This window comes from Schistocerca americana, chromosome 7, assembly GCF_021461395.2.
Source record: "Schistocerca americana isolate TAMUIC-IGC-003095 chromosome 7, iqSchAmer2.1, whole genome shotgun sequence".
In the NCBI taxonomy this organism is placed as follows: domain Eukaryota; kingdom Metazoa; phylum Arthropoda; class Insecta; order Orthoptera; family Acrididae; genus Schistocerca; species Schistocerca americana.
This window is the reverse complement of record NC_060125.1, coordinates 598,187,853-598,205,007: the sequence shown is the minus strand read 5'-3', so window position 1 is coordinate 598,205,007 and position 17,155 is coordinate 598,187,853.

Genomic DNA, 17,155 nt, shown 5'->3' with positions numbered 1-17,155 from the left:
AAAGGACGCTGCCTGAAATTACGTTTGTGGCCAGGGCAGATAACCGGAACACTAACGTCCACAAGGCAGAAAATTACACTGGTGCACTCGAATTCTAGTCAACCAAAATAGTTAATTGCACCGCATGGCGGCTAAATTTCAGCAGTAGAAACATTCTGTGTTGCTCACAGGAAAACCTCCCCAACAGCAAACCACCGAACCGAACTACCACAACATGAATGGACGTGGCTTGGGTAGCCGAAACCACTACTCAACTTTGACGTCCTGGTTCGGTGAACCACGAAGCTCGTAGCGATCGGACAGCTCCACACACGCTCCGACACTGTGCAGGGGCCGCCAGCGGCCCCCAGCCGACTGCACCGCGCGGAGATAACTTCCCTCGTCCGCAACAGCCGACCGACACCTCTCAGAATGCCGGCAACATCTGAAATAGTCGTCACTGGACCTAATGCCAACTACATACACACACTGACAAACACTTCCACGAAGACTGAACGATACACAAGAGTAACTAAGCACGCACGAAGACAAATCGGAAGTCAATGCACACACACACACACACACACACACACACACACACACACACACAGCTGGCGCATGAACGACCGGCGAGTCAAAACGCGTCCTCACAAGGGAACCTCCCCATCGCACCCCCCTCAGATTTAGTTATAAGTTGGCACAGTGGATAGGCCTTGAAAAACTGAACACAGATCAATTGAGAAAACAGGAAGAAGTTGTGTGGAACTGAGAAAAAATAAGCAAAATATACAAACTGAGTAGTTCATGGGAAGATACGTAACATCAAGGACGCTCGGACAGCAAGAGCTCCGTGGTCTCGTGGTAACGTGAGCAGCTGCGGAACGAAGGGTCCTTGGTTCAAATCTTCAATCGAGTGAAAATTTTAATTTTTTATTTCCAGTTTATGTGACAAACTCTTATGTTTTCATCACTTTTTTGGGAGTAATTATCACATCCACAAGAAAACCTAAATCGGGCAAGGTAGAAGAGTCTTTTTACCCATTCGCCAAGTGTACAAATTAGGTCGGTCGACAACATATTCCAGTCATGTGACGCACATGCCGTCACCAGTATCGTATAGAATATATCAGATGTGTTTTCCTGTGGAGGAATCGGTTGACCTATGACCTTGCGATCAAATGTTTTCCGTTCCCATTGGAGAGGCACGTCCTTTCGTCTACTAATCGCACGGTTTTGCGATGCGGTCGCAAAACACAGACACTAAACTTATTACAGTGAACAGAGACGTCAATGAACGAACGGACAGATAATCACTATGCAAAAATAAAGAAAGTAAAATTTTCACTTGTGGGAAGACTTGAACCAAGGACCTCTGACCTCTTCATTTGCAGCTGCTCACGCTACCACGAGACCACGGCGCTCCTAAACCCACGAACTCCGTAATGTTGCATATGCGACCCATGGACTACTCAGTTTGTATATTTTGCTTATTTTTTCACAGTTCCACACAACTTCTTCCTGTTTTCTCAATTGATCTGTGTTCTGTTTATCAAGGCCTATCCACTGTGCCAAGTTATAACTAAATCTGAGGGGGGTGCGATGGGGAGGTTCCCTTGTCAGGTAGGACGACCGACCGACGGTCCACCAAGACCGCGGCCCGGCTCAAGTGATGCGAGGCGGCAATGGTCGGGCGAGCCATGTCGACGCAGACTTCACTGCTGCTCCAACCCGACTGCACCAGTGCCGCATTGCAACTCCCGACTGGCAGGTCCGGACTGCGCTCCAGACGCGTTCCCACTGACTGGCTGCCCGAACTCGCAAACCGAACTCGCGACAAACTCACTTACGACAGACAACGACCGTGGATTAATTGCAGTCAAGCAAAGATATTATGAGAGGGGATATATCGATACGCGCTGCTACCGCCGCTCACGGTCAGGGGAAGCAGCAAGTCAGTGACAGTAGTAATTTAAATTAACGTAGTGAGGTGGAAGTATCCTAAGAACAGGGTGTTAAATACATGATGGCGGGAACAAGAGCCACGCACGGCTCAGGTCCAAACACTACAGCTCCTTTCTGCCATTCTGTCACGTCTCCATATCGACGCATCTTACTGTTCCGATACCACACAAACGGCTGGTACATATACATCAGATCTCTACGACGGCATGTTAGTGGTTGAGGGTCACATTACCGTCTCGTACCGGTTCCACGCCATTTAAAGGGCGCCAAGTGACAAGCGTGCTCTTCTGAGGGGGTAAATACACTACTGGTCATTAAAATTGTTACACCATGAAGATGACGTGCTACAGACGCGAAATGTAACCGACAGGAAGAAGATGCTGTGATATGCAAATGATTAGCTTTTCAGAGCATTCACACAAGGTTGGCGCCGGTGGTGACACGTACAACGTGCTGACATGAGGGAAGCTTCCAACCGATTTCTCATACACAAACAGCAGTCGACCGGCGTTGCCAGGTGAAACGTTGTTGTGATGCCTCGTGTAAGGAGGAGAAATGCGTACCACCACGTTTCCGACTATGATAAAGGTCAGATTGCAGCCTATCGTGATTGCGGTTTATCGTATCGCGACATTGCTGCTTCCGTTGGTCGAGATCCAGTGACTGTTAGCAGAATATGGAATCGGTGGGTTCAGGAGGGTAATACGGAACGCCGTGCTGGATCCCAACGGCCTCGTATCACTAGCAGTCGAGATGACAGGCATCTTATCCGCATGGCTGTAACGGATCGTGCAGCCACGTCTCGATCCCTGAGTCAACAGATGGGGACGTTTGTAAGACAACAACCATCTGCACTAACAGTTCGACGACGTTTGCAGCAGCACGGACTTTCAGCTCGGAGACCATGGCTGCGGTTACCCATGACGCTGCATCACAGACAGGAGCGCCTGCGATGGTGTACTCAACGACGAACCTGGGTGCACGAATGGCAAAACGTCATTTTTTCGAATGAATCCAGGTTCTGTTTACAGCATCATGATGCTCGCATCCGTGTTTGGCGACATCACGGTGAACGCACATTGGAAGCGCGTATTCGTCATCGCCATACTGGCGTATGTGATATTATTGGATTTCAGACATTTTGCGTATGAGAAAAGGACAGCCATAGAGCTGTAGTTTGTAATGATACTAAGCATGACAACGCGAGAGTACAGAAACGAAATCTGTTTATAACGTGCGCCTATACCAAGACGCGCGGCCAGCGTTTAAAAGGTACTTTTAAACACTATGACTCGCTGGGCGCAGATATTTAAAATCATTACCGCAGCGCTTGATAACAAGAAGCTACGAAACAGAAGAAAGAACAATTTATCATTTGCTACGAAAATTCTAGAATCTATATAGTTAGTTGTACTTCTGGTCACCGATATGTTAACATGTACTTCATTACCTTTGATGTTTGGTCGCCGACTTGTTAAGACGTGTTGTGTAGCAGCGCTACAAGTTATATTTCATTTAGTGTGAAAAACCACGTTGTCACAAAAAAAACGCTTTTGTAAACCTTCTGACGATAAAAAATACTTACGCGCACGCCAGGACATTTAGTTTTTACAAAATATCACACATACAAAAGCAGCGATTGTTGGACTGCTCCATGTATGAGAAAAAAATAAAAAGGTAAGTTTTTTATTCATTGCAAATTTGTTGATGTTTATAGTTTAACGCCTTTGTTCTTTGAGAATATATTGATGCTTCACTGTACAGAAAATCTATGCTTATTCTTTTCTTTAAATTAACCACATATAATGTTTATGTTTAAATGTACTTTGTTACAGGTTCGCTCTTTATCGCGGTGTCTCGATTGTATTTGGGAGACCATTAATGTGTTCAATTTCCGATCTGACAACTTTTTTTTACAAAATTTCACTGTTTTGCATTCATTTCCAATTTTTTTATTATTCAAATAGGTCTCTTAGGTAATGTCATTGAAGAGTCTGATTGCGTGAAAGCAGTCTGGGTTAAGAGGTCATTTGAGAAACTATTTACGCGCAATCAATCTGTACGTCTCCTGAACACAATCGAGAACCGACGCATCAGAGATCATTCTTTAATTTTTCTCTCTTTCCAAGTCGTACCAAAACGAACGGCCAAGGAGAACTGCCGTGAGTACGCAATCTAGTGTTAAAGGTTGCATTCTTTATCTTGTCGACAAACATTGCCATAAATTATCATCATCAATGTTATATTTGGTTAAATGTGAAAAGCAAAAAACCTTTTAACGCTAGACGTATCACCCGGCGTGATGGTATGGGGTGCCATTGGTTACACGTCTCGGTTACCTCTTGTTCGTATTGGCGGCACTTTCAACAGTGGACTTTACATTTCAGATGTGTTACGACCCGTGGCTCTACCCTTCATTCGTTCCCTGCGAAACCCGACATTTCAGCAGGATTATGCACGACCGCATGTTGCAGGTCCTTTACGGGTCTTTCTAGATACAGAAAATGTTCGACTGCTGCCCTGGCCAGCACATTCTCCAGATCTCTCACCAACTGAAAACGTCTGGTCAATGGTGGCCGAGCAACTGGCTCGTCACAATACGCCAGTCACTACTCTTGGTGAACTGTGGTATCGTGTTGAAGCTGCATGGGCAGATGTACCTGTACATGCCATTCAAGCTCTGTTTGACTCAATGTCCAGGCGTTACAAGGCCGTTATTACGGCCTGAGGTGGTTGTTGGTGGTACTGATTTCTCAGGATCTATGCACCTAAATTGCGTGAAAATGTAATCACATGTCAGTTCTAGTATAATATATTTGTCCAATGAATACCCGTTTATCGTCTGCATTTCTTCTTGGTGTAGCAATTTTAATGGCCAGTAGTGTAACATTTCTCTGGTGAGCTTAATTAGGGGACCAACGCTGGCTCGATTACATTATAAATTCTCGACGCTCGCCCGAGCTGCTACGATCGGCCCAGAAACGTGTGCAGTGCGGGGCAGCTCCCCTGGGATTCCGAGGCCCGCCGCACACAGTACGTGGCTAGCGGGATCTCCCGGCTGCTTGCTGATGCTGGCTGATTGACCGTGAGCCGATCCAGCACGAAGCAGCTAACGAGGGGTTCTCCTCCCCCCCTTGACGTGGCGTGGCGCGTTCTCTTCACTCCTGCGGTAGCTGTACAGCTTACTGAACACCTCAACAGTTGCAACTGTCACCTACACAGGTGGGCCATCGCTGCTGGGCAACAAGCCCTTCATTCTACTGGCAATGAGCATCGAAAGCGGTTTGAATCCACCTATATGTCGACGTCTCCATCTGTTCTCCGCAAGCAACATCACGACGTGTGGCGAACGTTACTTCGCGCCCGACTGACCCTTCCTTCCGCCCCCTCCCAGCCACGAAGGATGCGCACGAGAATCTACTATTGTTAAGGAAGGACGCAATTGAAAACGGCCAAAATTGAGAAAAAAATGTATTGGGCTCTTTATTTACTACATGGTAATGAAATTTCAGTCCCTAAGTATTACGATCCAGTTCCACTCCTAAGCGCTATAAAAATGATAGCTGACGAAAGCTTTCACGAGACCACGCCCATTCCTTGTTCTTTGTACGTCCGTCTTTTACGAGATGTTTGCGGGACTCGGCTGATCGATACAGTCTGTCAAATTAAACACCTTTCAGCCATCTGGTTTCCAAACTTACTTTATTTGGCTACCAGTTTCGCCGATTTTCTACGCGATTTAGTACTCCATCAACAGTCGGGAAATTATGGTTGAAGATATCGATGTAGAAAGAAGAAATCTACTAATACCAGTATCTCTGGTCGCCGTTTTCATCAGGAATCTTCGTACACGTCGGTCAGGGGCCTCAAGATGGCGTAGTAAATCGCCGAAACTGGTAGCCAAATAAAATAAGTTTGGAAACTAGACAACTGAAAGACGTTTAATTTGACACCCATTCCTTGTTCTGTATTTCCTGATACTGTTTATTCCTACGGCGTTTCTTATGTTTCTGAATGTGTGTGGGCTGATTAGAATACTAGCGTCATCTGTGGGAAAATAATCTTTTTTTTTTTTTTTTTTTTTTTTTTTTTTTTTTTTTTTTTTACAGAAAATACATATACGAGAAACAATAGTGGACCTAACACTGAGCCTTGGGAAACCCGATACGTGATTTCTCCTCAGTCAGAATTACGTCCCCAGACTATATTGCTTGAATTACCAAGTGCAACATTCTGCATTATTTTGGTTAGATATGCCATTATCCATTGGTTGGCTATATCATCGACCCCATTAAACTTCAATTCATCTAGGAGAATACTGTGATTCACACAGACAAATGCCTCAGATAGGTCGCAGAAAATACCAAACGGCTATATTTTATTACTTAATGCTTTGAAAATGTGGTGAGTGAACATGTAAATAGCCTTCGCAGTAGAGCAACTCTTTTGAAACCCAAACTGTGACTTGCAGAGGCTATTATTGTTGTTCAGGTGAGATACTATTCTAGAATACATCACCTCATACATTTTGGAAAAAGTCAGCAGTGAATCAGGTTGGTAGTTATTGACATCTTTCTTATCACCTTTCTTAAAGAGGGGTTTAACAATGGCTTATTTCAGTCTCTCTGGAAAAATGTCTTCAGTTAGTGATGCATTACATATTTGAGATAAGACCGGGCTTATTGCATGGGAACACATCTTTGCTACTCTGTTGGGAATATTATCAAAACCAAATGAGCTTTTAAGAGATGCCAAACGTTGTGGTATAATGTGTCCTCCTCCCTGTTAGTTTCCCCTGTGAATTACGCACTTCTGGATGGGATCTTGCTGCAAACTTCACCTTGCTTTGAACTGGCTGAGGCAGCCACTGACTGCGTTAAAGGTCTTGTTATGGTGTCTTTGTGGATATGGTTTGTCACTGGGGGTGTGGAGGTGAGTTTAACTATCGACACCAGTTAAAGGCAAAGTTCCCCAGTTGCGGTACTCTAGGTATTGGCTGGTTCTCGGTTTAAGTGTGTACGACTCGACAAGACGGTGCAGGTTGTTAACTAAAGCATTGGTAAAAAAACGGAATGGAGCTACACTTACAAAGCATTGGTAGGCTAATTTTATGTGTGTTGTTGAGTTGTGGAAAAGGCGCAACTGTTACCTTCTCTTAAATTATATGTATTTGTGTTAAGATACTATGACCTCCTGTTTGGAATTGTAAATGCGTTGTGGGTTGTCATTCGATTCTTGTTACTGGAATTCTGTCAGTTACTAACTTTAAGGCACACAGATCATTTTAAAGGAAAGTTCTTTGGATGTTTATAGTACCTTTCTACTTATTGAAGCCTTTAAATTACTTTAATGTTTACAGTGTCTTATTTATTAACGCTTTTAAATGACATTTTGTATCTTTATAGTGTCTGTTTTATTTATCTGTGCTTTTAAACTATTAGGTTGCTATATATGACGGTAGTATCTGTTCCCGAAAGAACAGTTACCGTTGATGACCATGCAGCATTGCTAGAATGAAATGATAATTAAATGGACACCATAGCTGCAACCAGGCGTTGATATACACTCCTGGAAATGGAAAAAAGAACACATTGACACCGGTGTGTCAGACCCACCATACTTGCTCCGGACACTGCGAGAGGGCTGTACAAGCAATGATCACACGCACGGCACAGCGGACACACCAGGAACCGCGGTGTTGGCCGTCGAATGGCGCTAGCTGCGCAGCATTTGTGCACCGCCGCCGTCAGTGTCAGCCAGTTTGCCGTGGCATACGGAGCTCCATCGCAGTCTTTAACATTGGTAGCATGCCGCGACAGCGTGGACGTGAACCGCATGTGCAGTTGACGGACTTTGAGCGAGGGCGTATAGTGGGCATGCGGGAGGCCGGGTGGACGTACCGCCGAATTGCTCAACACGTGGGGCGTGAGGCCTCCACAGTACATCGATGTTGTCGCCAGTGGTCGGCGGAAGGTGCACGTGCCCGTCGACCTGGGACCGGACCGCAGCGACGCACGGATGCACGCCAAGACCGTAGGATCCTACGCAGTGCCGTAGGGGACCGCACCGCCACTTCCCAGCAAATTAGGGACACTGTTGCTCCTGGGGTATCGGCGAGGACCATTCGCAACCATCTCCATGAAGCTGGGCTACGGTCCCGCACACCGTTAGGCCGTCTTCCGCTCACGCTCCAACATCGTGCAGCCCGCCTCCAGTGGTGTCGCGACAGGCGTGAATGGAGGGACGAATGGAGACGTGTCGTCTTCAGCGATGAGAGTCGCTTCTGCCTTGGTGCCAATGATGGTCGTATGCGTGTTTGGCGCCGTGCAGGTGAGCGCCACAATCAGGACTGCATACGACTGAGGCACACAGGGCCAACACCCGGCATCATGGTGTGGGGAGCGATCTCCTACACTGGCCGTACACCACTGGTGATCGTCGAGGGGACACTGAATAGTGCACGGTACATCCAAACCGTCATCGAACCCATCGTTCTACCATTCCTAGACCGGCAAGGGAACTTGCTGTTCCAACAGGACAATGCACGTCCGCATGTATCCCGTGCCACCCAACGTGCTCTAGAAGGTGTAAGTCAACTACCCTGGCCAGCAAGATCTCCGGATCTGTCCCCCATTGAGCATGTTTGGGACTGGATGAAGCGTCGTCTCACGCGGTCTGCACGTCCAGCACGAACGCTGGTCCAACTGAGGCGCCAGGTGGAAATAGCATGGCAAGCCGTTCCACAGGACTACATCCAGCATCTCTACGATCGTCTCCATGGGAGAATAGCAGCCTGCATTGCTGCGAAAGGTGGATATACACTGTACTAGTGCCGACATTGTGCATGCTCTGTTGCCTGTGTCTATGTGCCTATGGTTCTGTCAGTGTGATCATGTGATGTATCTGACCCCAGGAATGTGTCAATAAAGTTTCCCCTTCCTGGGACAATGAATTCACGGTGTTCTTTTTTCCATTTCCAGGAGTGTACTTCATTGGGGACATGTTGAAAATGTGTGCCCCGACCGGAAGCAGGAGATCCCCAATGAAGTATATCAACGCAACGTTGCAGCTAGGGTGTCCATTTAATTATCATTTTCTTAGGTCGCTGCATAAGTTCGTAGTGTTTTTGTTTTGCATGTTGGTATTCTGGTTGCTATGGGTTTGTTTATCGACAGTCATTTTGTATTTGTAGCTGATTGTTGCTATTTGATTTTACATATTGTTATTTTTTCATTTGGAGACAGTGAGTGGAGTAGTGGGCGATAGAAAATGGAGTGCCAAGTGGAGAAATCGGAACATTTCCGACACTTCCTTCCGTTTGAGTTCAGCAGAGGGGCGACAGCAGCGGAACCAGCCAGAAACACTTGCCCCGTGTTTGGGGATAACGCCATTGGACAGAGCACGGCAAGAAAATGGTTTCCTCGTTAACAGCAGGATCGGTCTGACATAAGTGACTTTCCATGTTCAGGAAGAACTTCTGTGTTTGATGAAAAATTATTGTTCTACGATGATCCAAATCAGTGTACTCTAGAACTGGCAAATGTGATGAATTGTGAACATTTGTAACCTCCCTCTCACTTATCGACCTTAATGACAGTGAAAAATTAAACCGCGTGTACCTAATGGAAATTTGGGAAAAGAAATTGGCGCCGCAATCCGTCGGTAAAGTGAGAGGAAGGGTTACATCTAAATGAAAGGAAAATGCAAATGAAATTGGTGGAAATTAATTTTGAAAAAGGGTAAAGTTAATAAAGAAAGTAAATGTGCGGTCGTTACGTTAACAATTAACTGGCGTTAATTAGATGTTTGAGATTTGGGGAATATTACGGTCGCCAAACCTATGGACAACTACTATAATAACTGAAAAAGAAAGGTTAATGCACATATAATTAGCACTAAAAGCGTGGCAACTGAAGGTTGACAAGTGTTCTGTGAAAACTTAATGTTTGTCAGAAGTAATAAATTTCGCAACACTCTGACTTAATTCAGCAAAAGAATTAATAAAACCGGAAAATTGAAAGTTAATTTAGTGACTGAAATTAATAGTGAACTTGGTTTCTGAAGCACTACGAAATTAAATAAGGTTAGTCTAGCTACCTCAACAATCATCTCAAAAGCAACTTGAATCTACGCAATTTAGAAATAAGAGATTTAACTTTGAACTTGAATTAAATGATTCTGAACAATTAACAATAGTAAAATTTAGTACGTACCGAGCAGGGCTGCAGTCACAGGTAAGCTAAAATATGGTAACAAAACTCACACTCTTAATTTGTGCTTGTGTAATCTAAATATATTTCTGTTTGGTTATTGTGGCCAGGTATGAATACTTTAACTGAACTCTTAAATTAGAGCAGTGAAATAGAATGATATTACTTTAATGCTGGCGTTTGAATTTCAGCGACACTTGGATTCATTTCGGAAAATGAAGGGACCCTGCTTGGTAACGCAATTGGGACAATGAGCAACAAAGGTTCATCCTAAGTTGCTGTATATTAGTGATGAAAATGGAACAGTTTGAAAAGCTGAGGTCTGCCATACAGTTCTAAAACTCTACGTGCGTTCAGTCTTCTTTGTTGGTTGATTGAAGGTTTGAAGTCGTCGATCGAGGAGGTGGCGACAGTCACTCATTGTCGGCCGTCGCTGTTACAGAAGCTGGATGTTGGCGCGGCTTCTTCTCGACACGGTCACCAGGCGAAACGGGCTCTTGATGTGTGCCAGCTAATGTTTCCCGTCCGCGACACCGTGCCAGAACTATCATTACAAGTCGAGCGTAATGACTTGCTGCCAAACCCCGAAAGCGCGGCAACTCGCGGGAGCGTCACTCAACACACCTGCTCCACCGCCCTACTCCAGCCAGACTCTGCTCTGCCCGCGCTCCACACTTTGGTTCTCCAAACGACCTACCGATGTAATCGTTCGATAGCATAGTTTTCCCTAGGCAAGACCCAGCGTAAAAATACAAATAATATTTACAAAGCAAACCAATTTTATATATATATATATATATATATATATATATATATATACACAAATTGTAAAACAATTACAATATATAAAGACACAGAAATGCCATACACTGGACTCGCATTCGGGAGGACGACGGTTCAATTCCGCGTCCTGCCATCCTGATTTAGGTTTTCCGTGATTTCCCTAAATTACTCCAGGCAAACGCCGGGATGGTTCCTCTGAAAGGGCACGGCCGACTTCCTTCCCCATCCGTCCCTAATCCGATGAGACCGATGACCACGCTGTCTGGTCTCCTTCCCCAAACAACCAACGAACCAACCAGAAATGTCATATAAGGAAAAAATTTATAGTACAATAGATTGAAATAGGAGGATATTATAGCGTCCCCAGTGAAATAATACGAAAAGACTTAAAAAACAGTAATTATAAAGAAGAGACATTTAAAAATTGAAAAATATACATTTTTAACATGTATCCATATTATAATAATTTCTGTGTGTAAATTTCGAGGGCAAAGAAATATAACAAAACGATCTAAAGAGACGACAAGATACGCTCTTTTGTTAATTTTTTAGTCGTCTTCACTTTTTCTCTTGTCTTAGTTGCGTGTCGACGGACATCTTGCGAGTGCTGGCAAATGTAAGCATATTTCTACTAATTAAGCAGATAATATATTGATTTAATATTATTGTTCACTTTTAATTTGTAAGAGGTGATCCCGATTTCATTTCCGCCTTCCTTGAATTAACATGCATTCGAGTAACTTACAGTGCAACAATCGCAGCGGCCGATGCAACCAACGACGCCATTACGTGGCGATCTTAACTTATAAAATTTAGCAGAACCGACAAACTCGCCCGCTATTAACATAACATACATTTTTCTCCACTGCCGCCCGACGCTGCAGAAAATACGTAGCTTTAAGATTCTTATTTTCAGTACAACAGCCAGAGCCAGTACTCCGACTACAATTCAATGGTTAACGGAGGTAAGAAAAAATACTCTCGCACGTGTGTGGGCCACAATTATAATTAATAACTAAAAATTTTTTACTTTAAAGTGAACTGACCAGCCGAGGAAATTAATATGAAAAGTTTATTCCATTGTTCAATTAATTTGCTCATGTTTTAAGATTCAGCTAGTCTAACGTTCATTAACGTAACAAATAATTTATACTGAAGATTAATATTGTTAAAAAAGAGAACTTCACAAAAGCATTTAATTGTAAATCAAAATAAAATGAAATATCATTTTCATTAAGGCCCACCACGTAAGTCGGCAACAATCACCATCACCAATAAATTTTTGTGGTAAATAATATATTAAATTACGACGGCCGACGGAGGCGAGAATATTCATTTCCGGCGTTACACATTCCGCAATCGTGCGACATTTTCATGCAGTCGAGGAGGTTCAAAAATCGGTTGTGTGAGTACAGCGTGCTCTAAACCAAAATTTAAAAAAAATCTGCGGATGGCGATATGTGAATCTCTGCTTGCTCGTCATCAACTGGCTCGCAAACAACATCGTCCATTCCTATGTAGTATCGTTTATTGGTGACGACAAATTGTGTCATCATGCTAACATAAGGAAAACAGAGAAAACTTTGAACCCAAAGCAAAGCAGTAACTCCCCACACAAAGCTTGCTCGCATCCAAAAAAGAAAATGTTATGCATATGGTGGAAGAGCGATGGTGTGGGGTACTACGAATTGCTCCCCCGAGGTGTAACCATCACTGTTGACATTTATTATCAACAACTTGTAACGCCGGAAATGCATATCCTCCTATTTCCATCAATTGTACCATAATTTTTTCCTTATTTTGTTACCTGAAGATATAACATTTCTGTGTCTTTATATATTGTAATTTTTTAATATTTGTATATATATATATATATATATATATATATATATATATATATTTATTTATTTATTTATTTATTTATGCATTTATGTCGATGTATAATTGGTTTGTTTTGTAAATATTATTTGTATTTTACGCTGGGTCTTGCCTAGGGAAAACTATGCTATCGAACGTATACATCGATAGGTCGTGTAAAGAACGAAAGTGTGTAGGATCTTTAGGAGTGTTAACTCGGCCGCGTGGAGCGCGGGCAGCGAGGGGGAGTCTGGTTGGAGTAGTGCGATTGAGCAGGTGTGTTGTGTGACGCTCCCGCAAGTTGTCGGGCTTTCGGGGTTTGGCAGCATGTAATTACGATCGACTGGCTATGGTAGTTTCTAGCACGGTGTCGCGGACGGGAAGCATTAACTGGGACACATCAAGAGCCCGTTTCGCCTGGTGACCGTGTCGAGAAGAAGGCGCGCCAGCATCCAGCTTCTGCAACAGCGACGCCCGACAATGAGTGACTGTCGCCACCTCCTCGATCGACGACTTCAAACCTTCAATCAACCAACAAGGAAGACTAAAAGCACGTAAAGTTTCAGAACTGTATGGCAGACCTCAGCTTTTCAAACTGTTCAAATCACAAAATTACAGCAACGTAGCATGGACCTTTGTTGCTCATTGTCCCAATTGCATTGCCAAGCAGGGTCCCTTCCTTTTCCGAAATGAACCCGAGTGTCGTTGAAATTCAAACGCCAGCATTAAAGCATTATAATTCGATTTCGCTGGTTTAATTTCAAAGTTCAGTTAAAGTATTCATAGCTGGCTACAATACTTAGATTACACGAGCACAAATTAAGAGTGCGAGTTTTGTTAGCATATTTTAGCTTACCTGTGACTGCAGCTCAGCTTGGTACGTACTAAATTTTACTATTGTTAATTGTTCAGAATCATTTAATTCAAGTTCAAAGTTAAATCTCTTATTTCTAAATTGCGTAGAGTCAAGTTGCTTTTGAAATGATTGTTGAGGTAGTCCAAGACTAACCGTATTTTACTGAATTTCGATGTGCTTCAGAAATAAAGCTCACTAATAACTTCAGTCACTAAATTAACTTTCGATTCTCCGGTTTTATTAATTCTTTTGCTAAATTAAGTCAAGAGTGTAGCGAAATTTATTACTTCTGACAAACTTTCAGTTCTCACACTACACGTGTCAACCTTCAGTTGCCACGCTTCTAGTGCTAATTATATGTGTAATAACCTTTCTTTTTCAGTTAGTATAGTAATTGTCCTTAGGACTAGCGACCGTAATTTCCCTCAAATCTCTAATATCTAATTACCGCTAGTTAATTGTTAACGTAACGGCCGCACATTTACTTTCTTTATTAACTTTACCCTTTTTAAAATTAATTTCCACCAGTTTCATTTGCATTTTTCCTTTCATTTAGATGTAGCCCTTTCCTCCCTCTTTACCGACAGATTAACTTCGGTGACGATTGCTTTCCCAAATTTCCATTAGGTACACGCGGATTAATTTTTCGCTGTCATTAAGGTCGATAAATGAGGGGGAGGTTACAAACTCAGACGTCTTGCAGAGACAATCCAAGAAGAACGACCAGGAACAGAGTGTGAAGTGATGCTACACCATGATAACACCCACCCGCTTTCTTGTAGATTGACAAAAAAACGCTGTACAGGACTGGACTGGGAAGCCAATCCGCACCCATCTTATTCACCTTATGTCGCACCCTCAGATTTTCATCTTTTCCGCTCTCTATCGAACAAGCTTTAAGAAACATTAACAGATTAACTTCGGTGACGATTGCTTTCCCAAATTTCCATTACGTACACGCGGTTTAATTTTTCGCTGTCATTAAGGTCGATAAATGAGGGGGAGGTTACAAACTCAGACGTCTTGCAGAGACAATCCAAGCAGAACGACCAGGAACAGAGTGTGAAGTGATGCTACACCATGATAACACCCACCCGCTTTCTTGTAGATTGACAAAAAAACGCTGTACAGGACTGGACTGGGAAGCCAATCCGCACCCATCTTATTCACCTTATGTCGCACCCTCAGATTTTCATCTTTTCCGCTCTCTATCGAACAAGCTTTAAGAATGCGCTCCCAACACGGCTCGACGAGTTTTTCGCCCAGCGTTGATAGACTGTTCTAGATTGTGAAGCTGAATGTATGACTGACGACTAACGTCTGTGTTACGTGTATCTGTTGTTTTTGTTAAACTTATGGAAAAACGCTGCTACTTAGATACCAACGCAATAGTTTGATTTTTGTAGTATTTGATTTATTTGTTTGCGTTTCAAACAATTTATGAATTATCTCACGTGTGCTCATATTACCAGAGTATGCCTTGAGTGAATTGTTGGAGCTCTAATAACTGTAAAAATTTTCTTCTATGTGTGGACTCAGTCGCTTACCACTCCTTGGTTTCCCTCATCCTTACCATTTCATTTATAGGTGCCGTCAATTTATTTCACACTTTTCTGGTGTCTCAATCATATACATTATTTAGAAAACCATGTGACAACGCCAGTGTTCTCTCCCGAAGGCGCCACACGAAGGTACTCGGCTTGCAGCTACGTCAATTATTATTTAATTAATAACGCAAATTATTACTATTGTTTTCTCTATAGCATTTCTTTATGTGTTATTAATGGTCAGATATAAGTGAGGGCTTTAAGGTCGTAATCTGGCCAGGCAAAATATGCAATAAATAAATAAAATACATAAATAAAGAGAGCTATAGACAACGGCGTCTTCCTTGACTTCGGAACGTTTTTTCCACCGCCCCGCACTGCCTTTTAGCGAAAAACATACGATCTTACCGAGTATCAGCCCAGATTTGCGACTGGATTCAAGACTTCCATGCAGGTAGAGCTCAACCCGTCGCTTTTAACTGAACAAAATCGACAGGTGTAAATGTAATTCCGGGGGTCCCCAAGGAGTGAGACCGGACCGTTACTATTTTCAGTGTATATAAATGGTCTACAGAAATTGTCGGTAGCTCTTTAAGACTGTTCGCAGATGATGAGGATGTCTATAACAAAGCAGCAAAGCCAGAAGACATATCGATCTGCAGAATGGCCTGCAGAGGACTGATGAATGGTGCAGGCTCTGGCAGTTCATCCTGAACGTGAATAAATGCAACATATTGCGCATAAGTAGGGAAAGAAATCAGCTAACGAACAACTACATTCTTGATAAAAAGTTTCTGGAAAAAGTATCTGCGTAAAATATCTAGGAGTAGACTAGCTACCCAGAGTGACCTTAAGTGGAATGACCACATAAAGCAAATAGTAACAAAATCAAATGCCATATTGTGATTAGTAGAAAGTATCTTAAGCAAACGTAACTGATCCACGAAGGAAGTGGCTTATAAGGCGCTTTTTCGACCAATTCTTGAATATTGTTGCTCTATCTGCGTCGTTGCCAGGTATGACTGATAGAAGAGATGGAGAAGATCCAACGAAGAGCGGTACGTTTCGTCAAGGGGTCGTTTAGCAGGCGGGAAAGCGTTACACAGATGCTCAACCAATTCCATTGGTGGACGTTACAAGAGACGCGTTGTGAATCACGAAGAGGTTTGCTATTGGAATTTCGAGAAGAGTCGGACAACATACTATTTCTCCCCACACAAATCTCGCGAAGTGATCAAGACGAGAGAGAAATTAGAGCCAGTACAGAGGCTTACCAACTATCATTCTTCTCACGCGCTATTTGCAAGTGAAACAAGGAAAGGGGGGGGGGGATGAGTTGTGGTACCAGAAGTACACTGCACCACAAACCGTTAGATGACTTGCGAAGTATGATGTAGATGTAGATGTCATGACTTAACATATTGGACCCTGTATGATAAAGAATGGTAGTAAATTCAGAAGCAGACCACAGTAACCGTGGTCCAAACGTCGGTTTCATTCAGTGCGTCTCGCGTTATCTTTTACGCTGAAACTCAATGAGAAATGATCCAGCCTGAGGCCTTGACGCCTAGCAAGAAGGCAACCCTGCTGTCTTAGCGGTACGTATGGCTGCAAACCGCCGTGCGCAAGTGCCGTGATATTCGGCTGTGTAGATGCTTGACAATGTCAAGCCGTTTGCCTTCCTCTAACATATTATGACGATTTATAATTCTGACACCATTATTCCAATACAAAAGTAGCGCCTCATTCACAACAAAGTTTGTGGGGTCCCTCTACAAACTGATGCTGGCGTTTATTGTACCGTTTATAAATTTAAAATCGTCAGAGTTTCAGGAAAATCGCCGAAACGTCGCATATCTGGAGCTATTTCGTAGTATTTTTATTATGTTTTCTTTATTCTTAAAAAGTATAAGTCCACTTACTTCTTTGACGTTTATTTATATTGCATGTTCGGTTGACAA